Raw genomic sequence first — 21245 nt, forward strand, 5'->3', positions numbered from 1 at the left:
TCATAAGTTAATCCTGATAGTATCTTTGCTTTGTAAGAATTTGATGCTACTTCTAATTGGTTAGAACAACATACCTTAATATGCTATTTTGTGGGTAGGACTCATCTTGAACCTATGCTCTGTGAATGAGTTAACAAGAGATGGACTCCTCATGGAATCCACCTCAACATTGTGCAAAACCTTACCAAAGATATTTTTTTTAATTTTGCTTTGCCAACTCATCGTAGGTAGATGTAGTTTTTAGCAATGGTCCTTGGTCTGTGTGTTCTTCCCTACTTGTTTTTCAAAGATGGTCAAGTGACTTCATTGTCTCTGATGACAAAAAGCTTAGGGTTCTTGTGTGGGTCGAGTTCCTAGGTTTACCCTTGCCATGTTGGCCTTTTATTGAGTCCATTGCTAATACTCTTAGAAAATTTGAAAAATGGAGGGGCAAAAATTTATTCAATCAAAACCAAGTTATAGAGCAAAGGCCAAAGGCCCAAAACAACAATACATGCTCTTGTCTTCTAGTAACAACTGCACAATGATCTCACAATACTCAGAAGATAACTCATCCCTACCACTGGGTATGTGCAGGATCCTGGTGTACCAAACTATGGCCTTAAGTGGCAGTGAAAAATCAGAAAATCAGGGTTATGTCAACTTGACATATAATTTTAAAGTGGTTATGGACTTTATATCAAAAATTTGTAAGAAAATAATATATAAGAAATTGAATGTAGTTTCTAAACTACTAGGCCTTATCAGGAGAAAAAAATAATTGATTGGTCAAAAGGTTAAATTTTAATGTAGTACTACGAAAATTTTAGGGCAAAAATAAAAAGTAGGTGTATGTCTGACCACCTTAATCAAAATCAAATGATAATATTTTTTTAATATAATTATAGATATGAAAAGTAGACTCATGCCCGGATGTGACGCATATTTTTTGGTATTTTTATTCCAAATAAATAATTAAATATGAATTTTTTACAAAAACTTTTTCAGAAAAAAAAAAGTCCCGTGTCTGACCACCTTAATTAATAGAAAATTTTACCAAATTTAATTTTATTTTATTTTTTCTTATACTAGGCAAAGAATAGAATGTGACGCAACTTTTAGATTTAAAAAATGGTATACCGTTTGAAAATTATAGTTGTTTTTCAATCAGTATGTCAATCAGCACTTTACAATAATCTTCATTGATAATTAACTAATAAATAGTTATCGATCTCAGAATTTGACAGAAATTATATTGATGGAATCTTCAGAGCGATATTAAAAAACTCTTTTCATTTCATTCAATTTCAATCAAAATAACATTGTGAGACTACTACCCGAAGTCTGAGTATCACTAAAACCCTCTTCAAACACGTCTTTTGGGTTGACCGAGTAGGCTTGGTAAATACCAAGCCTAATCGGATATCGGATTTAAAATCGGATATTGGATTTCAAATCGGATATCCGATATGGCTAAGTGAATTTTGGTGGAAAATTTGAAATCCCAACCCATTTTGGAGGGAAAACCGGATTTAAGACTTATAGCTTATGATTTATAAATTATTTTTGTTATATTACTATGTAAATATGTATTATAATATATTATATATATATATATATTATAACGTAATGTAAAGATATAACATATAATATATTATGTTATTCTCATTATAATCTATAAATATAATTTATATTATTATTATTTTTACTAAATATAATAACGTAATATTTTTATTAAATATAATAACCTTATATATATATATATATATATATATATATATATATATATATATATATATATATATATATATATATATATATATATATATATATATATATATATATATATATATATATATATATATATATATATATATATATATATACTACGTTATTATATATATTAATATATATATATGTTATTTATATATATAATAACGTAGTATATATATATATATATATAATAACGTAATATACATTATAACATAATATTTTATAGCTTATAATTTATTAAAAAAAAAATTATATTACTATGTAAATATGTATTATAATATATTTATTATATATATATAATAACGTAATGTAAAGATATAACATATAATATATTAATATATAATAATATATTAAGTTATTCTCATTATAATCTATAAATATAATTTATATTATTATTATTTTTACTAAAGATAATAACCTAATATATATATATATATATATATAAGTATGTTATTAATATATATATAATAATGTAATATTTTTATTAAATATAATAACCATATATATATATAGATATAGATATATGTGTGTGTGTGTGTGTGTGTGTGTGTGTGTGTGTGTGTGTGTGTGTGTGTTATTAAAATATAATATTATATTAATATGTATGTTATTAATATATATGTATATTATTAATCTATATGTATATTATTAATATATATGAGTCAAAGGGGGTCATAGGTTCACCTATGACCCCCTTCGACCCATTAAATAACAACATATGTCCCTAAGGGTCCTAGGAACCCTAGTGACATATTAGAATCGTTCTTATGGGTCGAAGGAGGTCATAGGTTGACCTATGAACCCTTTCGACGCATTACATTATGACATATGTCCCTAGGGGTCCTAGGACCCCTAAGGACATATTAGAATCGTTCTTATGGGTCAAAGCGGGTCATAGGTTGACCTATGACCTCATTCAACCCATTAAATGATGACATATGTCCCTAGGGGTCTAGGACCCATAGGGACATATTAGAATCGTTCTTATGGGTCAAAGGGGGTCATAGGTTGACCTATGACCCCCTTCGATCCATTAAATGATGACATATGTCCCTAGGGGTCCTAAGACCCCTAGGGACATATTAGAATCATCCATATGGGTCAAAGGGCGTCATAGGTTGACCTATGACCTCCTTTGACCCATTACATGACGACATATGTCCCTAGGGGTCCTAGCACCCCTAGGGACATATTAGAATCATTCATATGGGTTGAAGGGGTTCATAGGTTGACTTATGATCCCCTTCGACCCATTACATAATGACATATGTCCCTAGAGGTCCTAGAACCCCTAGGGACATATTAGAATCATTCTTATGGGTCGAAGGGTGTCATAGGTTGACATATGACCCCCTTCGACACATTACATGATGACATATGTCCCTAGGGGTCTTGGGACCCCTAGCGACATATTAGAATCGTTCATATGGGTCAAAGGTGGTCATAGGTTGACCTATGACACCCTTCGACCCATTACATGAAAACATTTGTCCCTAGGGTTCCTAAGATCCCTAGGGACATATTAGAATCGTTCATATGGGTCAAAGGAGGTCATAGGGTGACCTAGGACCCCCTTCGACCCATTAAACAATGACATATATCCCTAGGGGTTCTAGGACCTGTAAGAACATATTAGAATTATTCATATGGATCAAAGGAGATCATAGGTTGACCTATGAACCCCTTCGACCCATTAAATGATGACATATGTCCCTAGCGGTCCTAGGACCCATAGGAATATATTAGAATTGTTCATATGGATCAAAGGGAGTCATAGGCTGACCTATGACCCCCTTCGACCCATTAAATGATGACATATGTCCCTAAGGTTCCTAGGACGCCTAGGGAGATATTATAATTGTTCATATGGGTCAAAGGAGGTCATAGGTTGACCTATGACCCCCTTTGACTCATTACATGACAACATATGTCCTGAGGACCCCTAGGGACATATGAGAATAATTTTTATGGGTCAAAGGAGGTCATAGGTTGACCTATGACCCCATTCGACATAGTACATAACGGCATATGTCCCTAGGGGTTCTAGGTCCCCTAGGGACATATTAGAATCGTTCATATGGGTCGAAGGGGGTTATAGGTTGACTAATGATCCCCTTCGACCCATTAAATGATGACATATGTCCCTAGGGGTCCTAGGACCACTAGGGACATATTAGAATTGTTCATATGGGTCAAATGGGGTCATAGATTGACCTATGACCCCCTTTGACCCATTACATGATGACATATGTCCCTACGACCCCTAGGGACATATGAGAATCGTTCTTATGGGTCAAAGGGGATCACAGGTTGACCTATGACCCCCTTCAATGCATTACATGATGACATATGTCCCTAGGGGTCCTAGGACCCCTAGAAAAATATTAGATTCGTTCTTATGGATCAAAGGTGGTCATAGGGTGACCTATGACACCCTTCAACCCATTACATGACGACATATGTCTCTAGGGGTGCTAGGACCTATAGAGACATATTAGAATCATTTTTATGGGTCAAACAGGGTCATAGGTCAACCTATGACCCCCTTTGACCCATTACATGATCACATATGTCCCTATGGGTCATAAGAAACTTAGGGACATATTACAATTGTTCATATGGGTCAAAGGGGGTCATATGTTGACCTATGACCCCCTTTGACCCATTACATGATGACATATGTCCCTAGGGGTCCTAGGACCCCTAGGCACATATTAGAATGCTTCTTATGGGTCAAAGGGGGTCATAGGTTAACCTATTACCCCCTTCGACAAATTACATAATGACATATGTCCAAAGGGGTCATAGGAACCTTAGGGACATATTAGAATCATTCTTATGGGTTAAAGGGAGTCATAGGTTGACCTATGACCCCCTTTGACACTTTACATGATGATATATGTCCCTAGGGGTCCTAGGACCCCTAGGGACATATTAGAGTCGTTCTTATAGGTTAAAGGGGGTCATAGGGTGACCTATGACACCCTTCAACCCATTACATGATGACATATGTCCCTAGGGGTCCTAGGACCCCTAGGGACATATTAGAATCATTCTTATGGGTCAAATGGGGTCATAGGTCAACCTATGACCCCCTTTGACCTATTACATGATGACATATGTCCCTGTGGGTCATAGGACACCTAGGGACATATTAGAATTGTTCATATGGGTAAAAGGGGGTCATAGGTTGACTTATGACCCCATTTGACCCATTAAATGACGACATATATCACTATGGCTCCTAGGACCCCTAGAGACATCTTAGAATTGTTCATTTGGGTCTAAGGAGGTCATAGGTTGACCTATGACCCCCTTCGATCCATTAAATGATGACATATGTCCCTAGGGGTCCTAGGACCCCTAGGGACATATTAGAATTTTTCATATGGGTCAAAGGGGGTCATAGGTTGACCTATGACCTTCTTTGAACCATTACATGATGACATATGTCCCTAGGACCCCTAGGGACATATGAGAATCATTCTTATGGGTCAAAGGGTGTCATAGGTTGATCTACGACCCCCTTTGACACATTACATGTTGACATATGTCCCTATGGTTCCTAGGTTCCCTAGGGACATATTAGAATCATTCATATGGGTCGAAGGGGGTCATAGGTTGACCTATGATCCCCTTCGACCTATTAAATGACAATATTTGTCCCTAGGGGTCCTACGACCCCTAGGGACATATGAGAATCGTTCTTATGAGACAAAGGGGGTCATAGGTCATTACATGATGACATATGTCCCTAGGGGTCCTAAGACCCATAAAAAAATATTAAAATCATTCTTATGGGTCTTCGACCCATTATATGATGACATATGTCCCTAAGGGTCCTCGGAACCCTAGGGACATATTAGAATCATTCTTAGAGGTCTCAACCTATGACCCCTTTTGACCCATTACATGATGACATATGTCCCTAGGAGTCATAAGACCCCTTAGGGACATATTAGAATGCTTCTTATGTGTCAAAAGTCGTGATAGGTTGACCTATGACCCCTTTCGATGCATTACGTGACGACAGATGTCCAAAGGGGTCCTAGGACCCCTAGAGACATATTAAAATCATTCTTATGGGTCAAAGGGGGTCATAGGTTGACATATGACCCCCTTCGAACCAGTAAATGATGACATATGTCCCTAGGGGTCCTAGGACCCCTAGGGACATATTAGAATCATTCATATGGGTCAAAGGGCATCATAGGTTGACCTATGACCCCCTTCGACCCATTACATGATGACATATGTCTCTAGGGGTCCTAGCACCCCTAGGGACATATTAGAATCATTCATATGAGTTGAAGGGGGTCATAGGTTGACTTATAATCCCCTTCAACCCATTACATAATGACATATGTCCCTAAAGGTCCTAGGACCCCTAGGGACATATTAGAATCATTCTTACAGGTCAAAGGTGGTCATAGGTTGACCAATGACCCGCTTCGACACATTACATGATGAGATATGTTCCTAGGGGTCCTCGAAACCCTAGGGACATATTAGAATTGTTCTTATGGGTCAAAGCGGGTCATAGGTTGACAATTGACCCACTTTGACACATTACATGATGACATATGTCCCTAGGGGTCCTAGGACCCCTAAGAACATGTAAGAATGCATCATATGGATCAAAGGGTGTCATAAGTTTACCTATGATGCCCTTCAACCCATTAAATGATGACATATGTACATAGATGTCCCACGACACCTAGGGACATATTGCAATAATTCTTATGGGTCAAAGGCAGTCATAGGTTGACCTATGATCCCCTTCGACCCATTAAATGATAACATATGTTCCTAGGGGTCCTAGGACCCCCAAGGACATATTAGAATCGTTCTTATGGGTCAATGGGGCTCATAGGTTGACCTATGACCCCCTTCGACCAATTACATGACCACATATGTCCCTAGGGGTCCTAGGACCCCTAGGGACATATTAGAATCGTTCTTATGGGTCAAAGGGGCTCATAGGGTGACCTATGACCCCCTTTTACCCATTAGATGATGACATATGTCCTTATCGATCAAAGGGGGTCATAGGTTGACTTATGGCCCTCTTCGACACTTTACATGACGACATATGTCCCTAGGGGTCCTAGGACACCTAAGGACATATTAGAATGCTTCATATGGGTCAAAGGGTGTCATAGGTTGACCTATGACCTCTTTTGACCTCTTAAATGATGACATATATAGCAAGGGGTCCTAGGACCCCTAGGGACGTATTAGAATCGTTCATATGAGTCAAAGGGGGTCATAGGGTAACTTATCGCACCCTTCGACCAATTACATGACGACATATGTCCCTAGGGTTCCTAGGACCCCTAGGGACATATAAGAATCGTTCTTATGGGCCTAAGGGGGTCATAGGTTGACCTATGACCCCCTTCGATCCATTACATGATGACATATGTCCCTAAGGGGTTCTAGGAACCCTAGGGACATATTAGAATCGTTCTTATGGGTCAAAGAGGGTCATAAATCAACCTATGAGCCACTTTGACCCATATGAACGATTTTAATATGTCCCTAGGGATCGTAGGACCCCTAGGGACATATGTCATCATGTAATGGGTCGAAGGGGGTCATAGGTCAAACTATGACCCCATTTGACCTATATGAACAATTCTAATATGTCTCTAGGGGTTCTAGGACACCTAGGGACATATGTCATCATGTAATCTATCGAAGGGGGTCATAGGGGTCATAGTTCAACCTATGATTCCCTTGAATCCATAAGAATGATTCTAATATGTCTCTAGGGGTCCTAGGACCTCTAGGGACATATGTCGTCATTTAAAGGGTCAAAGGGGGTCATAGGACAATGTATAACCCCCTTTGACCCATAAGAATGATTCTAATATGTCCCTAGGGGTCCTAGGACTGCTAGGTACATATGTCATTATTTAATGGGTCAAAGGGGGTCATAGGTCAACCTATGACCCCCTTTGACCCATATGAAGCATTCTAATATGTTCGTAAGGGTCATAGGATCCCTAAGGACATATGTCATCATGTAATAGTTTGAAGAGGGTCATAGGTCACCCGATGACCCCCTTTGACCCATAAGAACAATTCTAATATGTCCCTAGGGGTCCTAGGACCCCTAGGGACATATCTTGTCATTTAATGGGTAAAAGGGGGTCATAGCTCATCATATGACCCTGTTTGACCCATATGACGCATTCTAATATGTCCCTAAGGGTCTTAGTACCCTTAGGGACATATGTTATCATGTAATGTGTCGAAGGTGGTTATAGGTCAACCTATGACCCCCTTTGACCCATAAGAATGATTCTAATATGTCCCTAGGGGTCCTAGGACCCCTAGGGATATATGTCGTCATTTAATGGGTCGAAGGGGGTCATTGGTCAACCTATGACACCCTTTGACCCATATGAAGCATTCTAATATGTCCCTAGGTGTCCTAGGACCCCTAGGGACATATGTCACCATTTAACGGGTTGATGGGGGTCATAGGTCACCCTATGACCCCCTTTGACCCATAAAAACGATTCTAATATCTCCCTTGGGGTCCTAGGACCCCTAGGGACATATGTCGTCATTTAATTGGTTGAAGGGGGTCATAGGTCAACCTATGACCCCCTTTGACCCATAAGAACGATTCTAATATGTCCCTAGGGGTCCTAGGACCCCTAAGGACATATGTCATCATTTAATGGGTTGGAGGGGGTCATAGGTCAACCTATGACCCCCTTTGACCCATATGAAGAATTCTAATATGTTCCTAGGGGTCCTAGGATCCCTAAGAACATATGTCATCATGTAATGGTTCGAGGGGGGTCATAGGTCACCCTATGACCCCCTTTGACCCATAAGAACAATTCTAATATGTCCCTAGGGGTCCTAGGACCCCTAGGGACATATCTTGTCATTTAATGGGTAAAAAGGGGTCATAGGTCATCATATGACTCCATTTGACCCATATGAAGCATTCTAATATGTCCCTAAGGGTCTTAGGACCCATAGGGACATATGTCATCATGTAATGTGTCGAAAGTGGTCATAGGTCAAGCTATGACTTCCTTTGACCCATATGAACGATTCTAATATGTCCCTAGGGGTCCTAAGACCCCTAAGAACATATGTCATCATTTAATGAGTCGAAGGGGGTCATAGGTCAACCTATGACCCCCTTCGATCCATATGAACGATTCTAATATGTCCCTACGGGTCCTAGGACCCCTAGGGACATATGTAGTCATATAATGGGTCGAAGGGGGTCATAGGTCAACCTATGACCCCCTTAGACCCATATGAAAGATTCTAATATGTCCCTAGGGGTCCTAGGACCCCTAGGGACTATGTCATCATGTAAGTGAACAATTCTAAGACGTTCCTAGGGGTCCTAGGACCCCTAAGAAAATATGTCATCATGTAATTGGTCAAAGGGGGTCATAGGTCAACCTATGACCCCCTTTGACTCATAAGAATGATTCTAATATGTGCTTAGGGCTCCTAGGACCCCTAGGGACATATGTCATCATTTAATGGTTCAAAGGGGGTCATAGGTCAACCTATGACCCCCTTTGACCCATATGAACAAATCTAATATGTTCTTAGGGGTCCTAAGACCCATAGGGACATACGTCGTCATGTAATATGTCGAAGGGGGTTAGAGGTTAACCTGTGATCTCCTTTGAGCCATAAAAATGATTCTAATATGTCCCTAGGGGTCCTAGGACCCTTAGGGAGATATGTCGTCATTTGATGGGTTGAAGAGGGTCATATGTCAACCTATGACCCGCTTTGACCCATATGAAGTATTCTAATATGTCCCTAGGGGTCCTAGGACCCCTATGGACATATGTCGTCAAGTAATGGGTCAAAGGGGGTCATAGGTCACCCTATGACTCCCTTTGACCGATTAGAAGGATTCTAATATGTCCCTAGGGGTCTTAGGACCCCTAGGGACATATGTAGTCATGTAATGGGTCAAAGGGGGTTATAGGTCAACCTATGACCCCCTTTGACCCATAAGAAAGATTGTAATATGTCCTTAGGGGTCCTAGCACCCCTAGGGACAAATGTCATCATTTAATGGGTTGAAGGGGATCATAGGTCAACCTATGACCCCCGTTGATCCATAAGAACAGTTCTAATATGTCCTTAGGGGTCTTAGGATCGGTAGGGACATATGTTGTCATTTAATGGGTCAAAGGAGGTCATTGGTAAACCTATGATCTCCTTTGACCCATATGAACGATTCTAATATGTCCCGAGGGATCCGAGGACCCCTGGGGACATATGTCATCATGTAATGGGTTGAACAGGGTCATAGGTCAATCTATGACCCCCTTTAACCCATATGAATGATTCTAATATGTCCCTAGGGATCCTAAGACCCCTAGGGACATATGTCATCATGTAATGGGTTGAAGATTCTAATATGTCCCTAGGGGTCCTAGGACCCTTAGGGATATATGTTGTCATTTAATGGGTCGAAGGGGGTCATAGGTCAACCTATGACCCCCTTTGACCCATATGAAACATTCTAATATGTCCCTAGTGGTCCTAGGACCCCTAGGGACATATGTCATCATGTAATGGGTCAGAGGGGGTTAGAGGACAACCTATGACCCCCTGTGACCCATAAGAATGATTGTAATATGTCCCTAGGGGTCCTAGGACCCCTAGCTATATATGTCATCATTTAATGGGTCGAAGGGGGTCATAGGTTAACCTATGACACCGTTTGACCCAAATGAAGCATTCTAATATGTCCCTAGGTGTCCTAGAACCCCTAGGGACATATGTCGTCATGTAATGTGTCGAAGAGGGTCACATATCAACGTATGACCCCCTTTGACCCATAAGAACGATTCTAATATGTCCTTAGGGGTCCTAGGACCCCTAGGGACATATGTCGTCATCTAATGGGTCGAAGGGGGTCATAGGTCACCCTATGAGCCCCTTTGACCCATAAGAATGATTCTAATATGTCCCTAGGGGTCCTAGGACCCCTACAGACATATGTCATCATTTAATGGGTCAAAGAGGGTCATAGGTCAACCTATGACCCCCTTTGACCTATATGAAGCATTCTAATATGTCCTTAGGTGTCCTAAGACCCCTAGGGACATATGTCATCATGTAATGTGTCGAAGGGGGTCATAGTTCACCCTATGACCCCCTTCAAACTATATGAAAGATTCTAATATGTCCCTAGGGGTCTTAGGACCCTTAGGGACATATGTCATCGTGGAATGTGTCGAAGGGGGTCATATGTCACCCTATGATTCCCTTCGACCCATATGAATGATTCTAATATGTCCCTAGGGGTCTTAGGACCCCTAAGGACATATGTCATCGTGGAATGTGTTGAAGGTGGTCATTGGTCACCCTATGACCCCCTTCAACCCATATGAATGATTCTAATATGTCCCTAAGGGTCCTAGGACCCCTAGGGACAAATGTCGTCTTGTAATATGTCGAAAGGTTTCATAGGTCATCCTGTGACCCCCTTCGACCCATATAAACTATTCTAATATGTCCCTAGTGGTCCTAGGATCCCTTAGGGACATATGTCATCATGGAATGTGTCGAAAGGGGTCATAGGTCATCTTGTGAGCCCTTTTGACCCATATAAATGACTCCACTAGAAATAATATAGTAAAAATAATAATAATATAGTATAACAATCATATATATATATATATATATATATATATATATATATATATATATATATATATATATATATATATATATAACAATAATAACATAATATATTATATATTATAATTTACATATGATAATAATAATACTAATATATTATAGATTATAATTTATATATGATAATAATAATAATATGTATTAATAACATATATATAATATATTACGTTATTATATTTAATAAAAATATAGTAAATATAATAATAATATATTATAATAATATATATTATATTTATAGATAATAATAATAATAATAACATAATATATTATTATATATTAATAGATTATATATTATATCTTTACATTACGTTATATATATATAATATTATATTATATTATTATATAATATATAGATTATATATTATTTTATATATAATAGTTATGTTATTATATTATATATTTATAGATTATATATTATATCTTTACATATTTCATAACTCAAATTAGTTATATCACTTACAAATTTGTTTTTCCCTCTAATTTTTGTCCCTTTTCCCTCCAATTTTTATGCCGCCGATATCGGATATCGGATATGAGATCCGATATCCGATATGAGATCCGATATCTGATCTCATATCGGATATCCGATAAGGCTTGGGCCTTACTTTCCAGGTTTGGTACCTGGATAGGTGAAAAAAAGTCAGAGCGGATTTTGAAGCACTTTTAGACGTGTTCAAACTCTATTTTTTTCACATTGCCACTTTTTGGCACACCATGATCCTGCACATACCCCACTAATATTCCAGTTACCCACATTCTCTGAAGCCCACTTTGCCAAACAATCTGCCACTCTACTCCATTGGCAAGGGATATGATGAAAGGAAGTAGAGTCCAATGAACTACAAAAACTAAAAATTTTTCTAGGCAGAGAGGCAAGTTGCCAACCAACATCCTCCAACCTCTAGTTACCCAACATATCCACAAAAATTTGAGAGTCAGATTCACAGATGATCTTCTTCCACCCTAAAGAGAATTTGTGCATAATAGCCACCTTAATAGCTAGGGCCTCCATCATCTTATTAGAATGTTGACCCTTATAAATAGAAAAGAGAAAGACCTCACCACCATCATTGTTTCTACCAATAGCCCCAATACTAGCATGACTAGGGTTCCCCCAAGAAGAACCATCCATATTGATCTTCAAGATCCTAGTTGGGGGAGGAGACCACCTCCCATCTCAACAAACCTACTGCTTAACATGGCTAGGTATTTTTCCAAGAGTGCATCCCCAACTGTTATCCCCCAAGTTCAAATTCCTCACAATAACTTGATCACCAGGATCTATAGTAATAGACATATCACACTTTGCATAAATAGTCTCCAGGATTAAGAATCATCTTCCATAGTTGAAGGCTTCCTAATTTGGAATCACAAAAAATTATGCAGTTCCTTTCCAACCAAAGATTTCAGAGAATGGAGATTGGTCCTACTGTCTAGGCAACCTGCAAGAAATAAGTCTTCACTAGAGGTCTACCCAAGCTTTCCCAAAAATCAATAAGAGAGGTAGCATGAATACAGTCATGACACCAAGCCTCCCACCATCAGTTCCATATCTCTCTCAAAAAAGGGTAAAGAAAAAACAAGTAGGAAGCACACTCCTCATTGTGCAAATAAAGGAAGCAAATAGAAGGTGCCTAAAAGCCTTATTTGTGGAGATTCTCCCAAGTGAGATATTTCTTCTGAGACAACAACCATAAGAAAAAATTACATTTGGGCCAAGAAAAGTTGCTCAAAACCTTCTTCCACTAGTGCACTTCAATCGGACAATGTAAGTTCCTATAAAGTATAACATAGCCTTGAGCCACAGTAAATTTACCTTCTAGGCTAGAACTCCAAGTGAAGGTGTCCCTTCCATTAGGGGAGCTAAAAACCTATTCTCCAAAGCTTTAGAAAGAAGGGTACGATCCTCACCAAAGCCATCAACAAGCCAATCTTAAGAATCCTTCCAACAAGTCACCTCAACCTGACCCAGGTGTTTGATAGTCTTAAAATGTTCCACCTTAAGCCATCTAGCATTATTAAAAGTATGGGAAAAGGGTAGAAGCTGGGGAGAGCTTGAAAGAATTGGAGGGTAGCCATCCCAAGAGTCTAGCTAAAACAAAGCATCCAAGCTTCTATTACAAATCTAGAAGAAGCCCTCCTTAACAAGTTGGGATACCTTCTTAAGAGTATCCTAAATGCAAGAGCCTTTATCCACCAAAGGAAGTCGTGGTACATCAGAGCAATCAACACTAGGAAAGTAGTTATGGGTAAGAATCTTGGCCCAAACTTGATCCTAATTATTGCACCATCACCAGTACAACTTGGCAACCAAGGCCATGATAACAAGAGCCATCGATCTAAGCCCAAGACCACTAGCATGCTTTGGCCTAAACATAGACTCCCACTTGATCAGGCTCCACTTTCAGGATAGAAGGCCACTAGACCAAAGGAATTTTTGAGATAAAGAATTGAAGTTCCTCAAAAAATTAGAGGGGGGAACCTAAACACAACACCTATAAATGGGGAGAGACTACACCATAGTCTTTAGCAGAACCACTCTCCCAGCAGAAGATAACCATTTATAAGTCTAGTGACTAACCTTACTCCTGAATTTATCCAAAATCCCCTACCAGTAATCCCTTCGCTGAGCACCCAAGGATAGAGGGACCTTGAGATACATCAAAGGAAGGGAGCCAATTTGAAATATAAGAATTCTAGCAATCCTACTTTGAATAAGTCAAGGAGTAATGAAGAAATAAATAAAGACTTATCATCATTAATTCTCTAACCTGAGGTTTTCAAATAGGTATCCAAAGCTTTCCAGATATTCACTGCTTCACTAATTCTATCCATGCCCATCAATCTAGTATCATCAACAAACTAAAGGTGAGAATAGGAAGGATGATCATTTTTCCAACTCCAACCTTGGATAAGACCCTTTCATACTTGGGATTTTACAAATCTCCCAAAATCCTCCACCATGATAATGAACAAGTATGGAGATAGAGGGTCCCCTTGCCAAAGTCCCCAAGAGGCACCAAAAAAATCTTAAGGTTCTTAGAGGATGAGGTCACACAGCTAAGAACCCAATCCACCCACTCCTCAACAATCCCAAAAGTCAAAATAATTTTTTGTAAGAACTGCCAACTCACCCAATCATAAGATTTGGCGATGTCCAATTTAATGAACATAGCTTTCTCCTTAGAATTAGGCATAGAGTGGACTACCTCCATTGCTATCACAACCCCATCCAAAATTTTTTTCCATTAACAAAGCCAACTTTTTCAACAGATATCAAAGAACCAAGGAGTGGCTTGATTCTCTCAGTAATCAATTTGATGATGATCTAGTAGACACCATTACATAATGCTATAGGCCTAAATTGATCCAATTGATTAGCCTCTTCCTTCTTAGATATGAGATCCAAGAAGGTAGAGTTCAAAGACTTCAACATCTGTTTATTCCTATGAGATTCTTGGACCACATCTAGGAGATCATACTTTATTATCTCCCATAATTTTGGGAAAAAATCAATTGGAAAACCATCTGGGCTAGGTGCCTTACCTTTCTTCATATTGAATAAAACTTTCTCCAATTCAGATAACAAGATAGGGCATAAGAGGGCCTCATTCATATCTGCAGAGACAAGGTGAGGGATACATCCTAAGATGGCCTACTCCTCAGTCCCAGTAGAAAGATCCTCCCAAGTAAAAAGATTAGAGATGTAATTGACAACTTCCCTAGAAATATCTTCACAGGAAAAGTTCTACTCTCCATAAGTTGAGACAAGAGAGGAGAGAAAATTCCCTTGCCTTCGAGCCTTAATAGAGTTGTGAAAGAAATTAGTATTCCTATCACCCTCTTGAAGCCAATCGACTTGAGATTTTTACTTCTAGAAAATCTCCTCATGAAGCTCCCATTCTTCTAGTTCCTTAAGAGTTGAGGACTTAGCTTTACTCAACTTAAAGTTCAACCCTTGGTCACAAATCTAGTGAGTAATATTATCCAATTTGGACTGAGCAATAGTCTTCTAAGCATGTAGATTCCCAAAGCACTATTTATTCCATCTCTTAAGCCTAAACTTCATGTGTTGAAGCCTCTTACTAAATGTAAACATGGCCATACCATGGGTAGGCTTCCCCTCATACCACGAATTCAACATAAGGTTTGGTAGAGACAAGTTTCTTAACCACATCAGCTGAAATTTGAAAGAGAGATTTTTGGTGACTCTATAAGAGATGGAGAGCTTAATAGGCTTATGCTTAGAGCCTCTCCAATCAATAATTTTAGAATTAGTGATCTACCTATTATTCATCCAATAGTAGGAAACCAAAAATCTACTAGGCCTTTTTGAGATAGCCTCACCACCACTTCTTTGATTATTCCATGTAAAGACATCATCGGTTGGCTTCATGTCAATGATATTCAAGGAGCCAATCATATCCTTGAGTAGATCTAAAGATGGGTCCAACCTAGCCAATCCTCCTTATTTTTCATCCAAGCTAGAAAAAAAATTAAAATCTTTAGCCATAATCTATGGGAGATATGGATCCAAGGACTAGATGAATCTAATATGAGCCCATAAATAGGACTTCCCTGAAAAATTAGTGGGGCCATAAATAGTGGATAGAAGACACCTTTCACCAGTCTCAAAGCTAGAGGCAACCAAAGAAATGGAGGACCAGCCAGAAATTCACCATAAGGGGGAAAAATTTCCTTGGTTTCCAAAAGTAGGCCACTTCCCCTAAACTATTCAAAGCACCCACCCCCTGCCAAGAGCCATAGGACTAGATTTGCAAAGCACAACTAGCCAAACCATCCATTGAAAGCTTAGTTTCCTAAATAAAGACCACATCAAGAGTTTGATTCTCAATTAATTTGTGAAGACCTTTTTGTATAGGGATGCTATTCAACCCACTTACATTCCATGAAAAAATAATCATTTATGGGGTTGGGAGAAATGAGAATCAATGGGTTTCACAGACCTAGACTCAACCAAATTTTCCCCCATTATCTTTACCTTTTCTTGATTAATCTTCCTACCACTCTTTGATGGTTTATCTAAAGTTCCCTTTTTGAAGGATTTCTACTAAATGCCTAAGATAGGAGGATCCTTAATATAATTTATAAAATTAGAGGTCCTCCTAGGTGTAAGGGAATCAGAAGCCACAAAGACCGAGCCCTTTGAACCCTGTGACCCTTGAAGGTCTCCAATACCCTGAATAAGAGGAGGTAAATCAATATCCAATTGCCCATCCTATTGGTCCCCTAGAGATAAAATAGGATCCCCCTTCTACATATCCACAACTGGAATCTCATGTTGACTCATGGCCCCAGAAGAGAGCTCAATTGGATTACCTTCCTCTTGGACCAAATCCCCAAGAGCATCAAACCTGTTAAAGGTGTTATTAGTCCTTCTATCCATCTAGGTTCTCTTCTTACCCTTACCATTGTTATGGGACTTAATGTAAATAAATCCATCACTATCAACATGTCCATTAGAAATAGGGGCCTTCCCCTTGTCAATCCCAGGGGAATTAGGGAGAGCCAAGGAGGGAGACTTATTGCTAGGGCATCTGCAATGTAAATGACCATACTCATGGAAAATTCTACATCTAAATGGAAGGGTCTCATAATCTAGCTATTGGATCTAGAAAGATGATCCCATACGGATCTCCATTGAATTTGGTAATGAATTATTTAAATTAACTTCTACACAAATATGGGAAAAAGAAGAAAATAAATTAAGTGAAGAATATCTTCCCTCTAGAATTCCAAAGGAAGCCATGGCAAGCATAACCACACTAGAACTTGTAAGGGGATCTCCTCAATAGAGTTGAAATCCATGTGCCAAGGTTTTATGAAGAGCCCCACCTAGTTAAAGAAGTAAGGGCCTCCTTCAAAATGCATATTTTTGTCCATCATGCTTGAAAAGATAACTAGGAAGTACTTATTAGCCACTAATAAAATCTCCATACCTCCCTCTAGGTTCCACACCCAGTGTGCCCAGGATTCCAACACTAGCAAAGAAAGGTAAAATTTGCAAATAAGGGCATGATTGCACTAGTAATTGACATCTTTTGCAACTTATGTTGGTTGAATAACCAAGATCAGCTAATCCTCAAATCTCTGCAAACACCTGTTAACTTTTCTTAATTGAACCGCCACTTTTGGAGAGGAATCCCCTTCATGAGGCAAGGGTTATCTAGTCAGAACCTTATTGTTACCATGCACTAAAGTAGACAACTCAGCCATCTCCATATCTCCAAATGAAATCTAAGAAGAGGCCATGCCTTAATCCTCCGTACAAAAGAGCCAGGACCCAACAAAAGGAGAGAAAAGGATGGGGCAAGAGCCCCACAACAACAAAACCCCACGGGCCCCCCATCGCGAGCACAACAAGGGTAAGCCACAGATTGAAGGTGACCACCCATGGGTAGAAAAATGGAAAAAATGCAGTGATAAATTGTGCCTTTACTAGTCAACAGACAAAACTCCCCTTACAAAGAGAAAAAGACACACCAAAGGAACTAGATGCAGGCACTAGTCACCAAAAGAGCTAGGGCACACAGGGCCTAGCTAGAACTAGACCCTCATGTAATGTCATCGACCTCTATTTTTTCCATCTCCATATCATTGAACTCAAGTTTGGAATCATACTCTTGGAAAAGTTATAAAAAAGGAACATGATAAATTTTTCAATACTTGCCCTCAAAAATGCATTTGCATTGAGGTTAATATTTCCAAGTATCTTAAGGATTTTGTGGAAATATAGATTGGGGCTCAAACTTTCTCCTAGAAGGTGCTTTATTTGAACCTACCTAACACCTACTATAGGTGCCAGTTAGTGGATCACAAGATTAGGGATTGCCCTTTGGTTGTGCCTAGGGTTAAACCCCCGTCTAAAGAAGTTCTTGCCAAGCCAATAGAAAGGAAAAAAGAAGAATGGAATATATTTGGGTGCAAGGGAAAGGCTCCCTTGGTTCCTAAATAGTCATATGTGGTGGTCATTTTGGTTCCTCTAATTTCAATAGGAGCACAAACCCCAGCTATTCTAGGGACGCAAGCATTTTTCCTTGAACAAAACCCTGGTGTTTCATAGGGAATTAAGTTGGCCGCTAGGGCTAATGTCTCAGTTGTGATTCACACCCCTCTTGCTACTTCTTCCACAGTGACTTAGAATGTGTAGCATTCTCGTAGTCCTCCTGGACATGCTAAGAAACTAGAGGAGAAATGACAGGTCATCAATCTAGAAGATTTTCCTTCTAGCTTTAACCTGGTTTCTACTTTCTTATAGAATAGTTACTCCTCTCTTGAGGAAATGGAAGATATGGAAGAATTTTCATGAACTTTTTATCATGTAATGTGCAAGGTCTCACAGACATCTCTAGAAAGTACTATGTCAGGGATACCCATCATAGACTAGGAAATTTAGATTTTCTCTATATGCAAGAAGTTAAGATCTCTAGTTTCATGCTTTCTTCTACATGTTGTGTCATTTGGCTAGATGGCATTATATTTTCTTCTCAGCACAAAGTTGGTAGAGATGTAGGCACTCTCTTGTCACCTTGTCTTCATTTTTCTATTATTTCACATGGTTCTGACCCCATGCATAGAGTAATTTGGCTATCGCTTTCCATTAAAAATCATTCTTTTGGATTCATTAATGTTTATGTTCCCAGTGATGCTATAGAAAGATCTCAATTGTGGGGCTAGCTGGGTGACAACTTGCCTCTAGCTACATGGGTTATGTGTTGTGACTTTAATATGGTTGAGGTGGCCTCTGACAAAGATGGTGTTTTTCCTTTTCACTAGATAGGTGGGGAAATAGAAGCCTAGTACTACATGTACAATAAATTTGGCCTTTTTTATCCCAATATTAACCATTGCCAACATAGTGTGGTTTAACACACCTAGTCCAACTTTCAAGCTGGCTTTGACCACATTTTAAAGTGTCTCAATTATGCCATGATTACTACACAATATTTTTTCTCCTTTTCTGAGGATTGCAATTTACCTTTCATTCCCTTGCCAAATGTGATGCTATTTGACCACTATCTCATTTATTTTTCCATTCCATGGCAAACAACTATCTAGAAAGTTGTCAAGTTACAATTCTTCCTCAACACATTTGTGTTGATGCATGCTACCACTATTGCTCATATCTTGTCTCTAGAATCTCGAGCCACATTCGCATTCCTAGAAAGGGTGGATTTAGTGGTAGAATGATGCCATTACAAGAACCACTTACATTCTGTGCATCCATGGATGACAATTGGCAATTTTTAGAAGGTGGTCTTATGGATCCACTGCTGCTGTGCTAAAAAAAGCTTCTAAGGCTCTCACCCTTAATCCTTTTGATGTTGATTTTGAAACCCATCTTGTCAAACTTTTCCATGATAATTAGGTTATAGATAATTATGCCACTTGAGGAGCCCAAATCAAAGCTTGCATGCATTGGTTGGAGGTTGGAAATAAAGCCTTGAGAGAGTTCTTCTAGGCTCTTCATACTAATTTTGGGATTAAAAAAATCAAACAAGACTCTTTTGTTCTCTCCAATCTCCCTGACATCTTGCAAGCATTTTTTCATCACTACATGACAATGTTTTTTGTTTGTAGGGAAATTTTTTTACTTAGGAGGAAGCTCTTAGAAAGTGTATTTTTGTTACTCCAAACCACTTAGCAGTTGAGCAATGTTCTTTCTGTGAGCAACTTCTTACCCTTTGAGACCTTAAAGAGGAAGTTTTCTACACAATAGATGATAAATCTCTTGGGTATGATGGGTTTCCTTATGAATTTTACAAACACCTATGGGAGCATATTGATCCTAATCTGCACCAAGTTTATCTTGAAGCCTATCTCTCTAAAAGTTTAGGAACTATTATCAACAAAGGAAATATTAAATTCATACCTAAAGCTAGAGACCTTGAGGATATTTACAATTGGCAACCCATTACACTTTTAAATGTGTCTTATAACATCATTTCCAAGGCAATTGCTCTCAAAATTTACCACCTCCTACCTTTAATTGTGCAACCTAAACAAACTGGCTTTATTAAGTCTAGATATATTCTTGACAAAATTATTGCAATTTGGGAAGGAATGGAGTGGGATCGCAAGTCCAAGTAGCCAGCTCTTTTTTGAAAATAGATTTTGTTAAAGCCTATGACCGAATTGAATGGCCTTTTAGTTTGGCTATGCTCCAGGCTCTTGGTTTTGGTCCCAATTTTTTGTAGTCTTTGGAAATGCTCTTTGGAGATGCTAATGCTTGCATTACCATCAATAACTCCCAATTTGATGCCTTTGGGCTTTTTTGTTCCATCAAGCAAGGTTGCCCTCTAGCTCTAGTGCTTTATGTTCTTGCTATTGAAGGGTTTGGCTATTTGCTAGCCCAATCCATGTCTTAAGGTTTGGTTTGAGACATTTCTTTTCCAGAATCCTCTTCCCAATTGGTTAATGGTCATTTTGCTAATGATTCCTTTCTCACTCATTTGGAGGATGAAGAAAACATCAATAATGCCTTAAATTGCCTTGACACTTTTTGTCAAGCCTCTAGCTCTATTAGTCAATGGCATAAAACATTCCATTATTGCTAGTCTTTTTTGCCACTGCCACCTTGGCTTAGCTAGTTTGAATGAAAATGGGTCACTCATGGGGAGATCTTCCACTTTCTAGGCATTCCTTTTTCTTTTCAAGCATTAGCAAAGGATCTATCAAATGCAATGCTTGCCAAGATTACTAAGAAACTAGATTATTGGCTAACAAAACCTCTTTCTTTTGCAGGAAAATTGCAGATTTTCTTG

Source organism: Cupressus sempervirens, chromosome 11 (assembly GCF_028749045.1).
Source record: "Cupressus sempervirens isolate cs-2001-9-10 chromosome 11, ASM2874904v1, whole genome shotgun sequence".
Lineage (NCBI taxonomy): Eukaryota > Viridiplantae > Streptophyta > Pinopsida > Cupressales > Cupressaceae > Cupressus > Cupressus sempervirens.